The sequence below is a fragment of the Rhagoletis pomonella genome, unplaced genomic scaffold, assembly GCF_013731165.1.
Source record: "Rhagoletis pomonella isolate Grant_MI unplaced genomic scaffold, Rhpom_1.0 Rhpom_scaffold_00006, whole genome shotgun sequence".
Taxonomy (NCBI): Eukaryota; Metazoa; Arthropoda; class Insecta; order Diptera; family Tephritidae; genus Rhagoletis; species Rhagoletis pomonella.
Window position 1 is genome coordinate 16,855,552 of NW_023458560.1, and position 3,290 is coordinate 16,858,841.

Sequence of the window (3,290 nt, forward strand, 5' to 3'; positions counted from 1 at the left end):
AAAAATTTAATATTGAGCAAAACCTCCAAATTTTTTATGGTAATTACCATGATAAAAACATAGCAAGGTAGAACCGTTCTCTCAATTTGTCGGCCATGATTTTTTTTTTGAAGTTTGCCAGCATTTTAAAATCATATAAAATTGAAAATAAAAAATTGAAATTGTTCGAAATTGTTGTTGCTTGAGATTGAAAATGAAAATGTGTGTGTGAGTTTGTGAGTAAATTTAAAAATTAAATTGTTTAGAAACGTCAAGAATTTTAAAAGTGACTCTCAGCGGTTCTACCTTACTATATTTTTATCATAGTAATTACATATGTATTTCTAATCGAAATGACTTCAAACTTGGTTAGATTATATATTTGAGTGGAAAGAAACAAACGGCAACAAATGAATCAAACTGCCCTGGCTAAGAGGCGTGACAACTATATATAAAATAGCTAAACAGTGAAAGTTGATTTTTTCGACCAGAAGATTTCTTTTAAATTTCGCTGTCATATACTTGTATAAGTCGGCTGCTGTGGTGTAGTGGTAAGCAGTGCGCGCTTTCACTCCGCAACGCCTGGGTTCAAGCCCTGGTCAAAGCAACATCGCAAAAAATATAGAAAAAAAGTTTTTTCTTAACAGCGGTCGTCCCTCGGCAGGCAATGGCAAACCTCCGAGCGTATTTCTGCCATGAAAAACAGCTTCTCATAAAAATACAATCGCCGTTCGGAGTCGGCGTAAAACTGTAGGTCCCTCTGCTTTGTGGGACAACATCAAGGCGAACGCCACAAATCGGAGGAGAAGCTCGGCCAAACACTAACATATGTGTAAGCGCCAATCTATTATTATTATTATACTTGTATAAGTATATTGGTAATAGAAGAAAAAAATTGCGTTTGCAGCAAATTATATGAATATGTAAATTTGAGTAGAGATATTACCTAGACTATGTAGCCTAGAGTTATTATCTAAAGCTAAAAGATAAGCCCGTGCCCTTAGACAACCATTTCCAAACTCAATCAATTGCCTTCAAATCGTCACTTCTTCGCCAAACCTCAATTCATAGCATCAGTTACCCACACTTCATTAACACATCCGGGGCGTGAATGATGCAGAGCCCACCAACAGTCAATGGTGTAGCCCAGCAGCGAATATCAATGCACATAAGTTTATACTTAAGTGAATCAGCCCAAATTTAATAGCAGCTAATTATGACACTCCCAAAATATTCGGGCTTACCCAACCACACACACACACACACATACACACAAACAAATAACATGTGTATTCGTTTCCCTTCGAAGCGCCAATTGTGACAACTTTAAACAGTCGCTTGCAACAAGACTACACGTACTTACTCATATAAATATGTATGTACATATATATGTATACAAAGTCTTGGAATTTCTCATAAATCGTTTTTGCAGCAAATAAGTACTCGTAATAAACCCTCGCATTAGTGGTTGAACAGAGTACTACAACATAGAATCAAATCTAAAATTGGGGGAGAATAAATGAATGTGCGGTAGTTTGGCGCCACTTAAGCAGCCCCACAACGAGAGCAGTTACCAGCCAACAACCACCACCAGCCAATACATGGAGTTTTCTTTAATTATTGTCAGCTAAGTTTGCCATTTCAATGCGTTTGACATATGGTTGCATTGCCGATTTGAGCGCGCGACAGAATATATATATATACATACATATATGTATATGTATAGGGCTTGTGTGAGTACATATGTATATGTTTGTAAATACCAATATATATTTACATACATATGTCTGTACATACATACACAAATACTTAGTTACATATAAACATGTGTGCATTTAGGTAAGAACCCAACAAGCAAAATAAACTTAAAGAAAGTTTTTTTTAAGTTTTCAATTATAAACATTAAGCTTACAAAACGATGATTTTTTGTTTATAAAACGCTTGGAAGTAAGCGTAATATAATCGAAAAGGAACATTGGTTTTAAGCGTAGAAATATAAACTTGTAATAAATGTTCAAAAGAAAGCTTTTTATAAGCGTAAAAGTGTTAACTTATAATAAAGGTTCAAAAAAAGTTTTTTATTAGCGTATCAATACAAACTTACTAAAAATTTTCAAAAGAAAGCTTTTTATAAACGTTTTTATAACCCTTTATTTAAACATATTTCATTAAAAACCCATACATAGATTGCTTAACATCTAGAAACTAAATGAAATGCGAATTTTCGGCGGACTCATCTACAGTCGCGAAAATATAAATAGGGAATAGACATTTTAGCATACAAATTCACAATAACACATACAAATTAAGCATAAAAAAGTTAATTATTACATCTTGTTGCGTGCTTTCAATTACTTGCGGTTATTGGCAAATTGGAAAAGCGACATCGATGCAGCTATATATTCCGCTTCATCGCCGCCATTCTCATTGATGAACTTTTCTGAAAAAAATTTAATACATTTTTAATTGAATGTTAAACTAAGAAAGGATAAGGGGAACTCATCATTTGAAGACTCGAATGCTCCACCGATTAGCGCAGCGGGTCCTTGATTGGATTTTCTTGTTTTACCGCATTGGTTTTATTTAATTTTTTCTTTTAATAATATATATAAAAAAACGTAAACACGTCACTTACGATTGAAAATATAAATATAATATATAAATATATATATAATTTTATATTTACTACTTCATGTCGTTGACATTTACATTTCTTTTATAAGTTTAAGTTATTTATAAACATTCGCTCTCAAAACTTATTAAAGGTTTATTTGAAAAAACTTTTAATAAGCTTAATATTAAAAATGCTTATTTAACGCTTATTATAGCAAACTTAATTTAAGTTATTTTTAAAAACGTTTACTGAAATGCTTGTTGGGAAGGGAATTCGGGGCGTACTCGTACACATAGATTTTTTTTCGTATATGTATATGGAAACGATTTATTGCTCGCTTGTCGAAGTGTGAGAATTACTCCCGATCGGACGTGAAATGTCATAAATTTCGACGCATTCATTAGCATTTAAATGTAGCATACATACTCGTAGTTAGAGTTGGAATTTTTGTGTGTTTTGTTTATTATTTGCTTGGGGTGTGCAATGGGCTGGCGCAGTGTTGCAGTTCATTAATCAATTGAAAATGTTTTTATTTTTAGCATAACATACTAGGCACATAAATATTTAGGAGATACTCGGGCCACCCATGCATCAGTCATAACAGCACATACATATGTATGTATGCACGTATATGGGGACGGTTAACGCGTAAAATCGGTAATCGCTTTTAGTGGTAACGTGTTCTAGAAGGCATAGC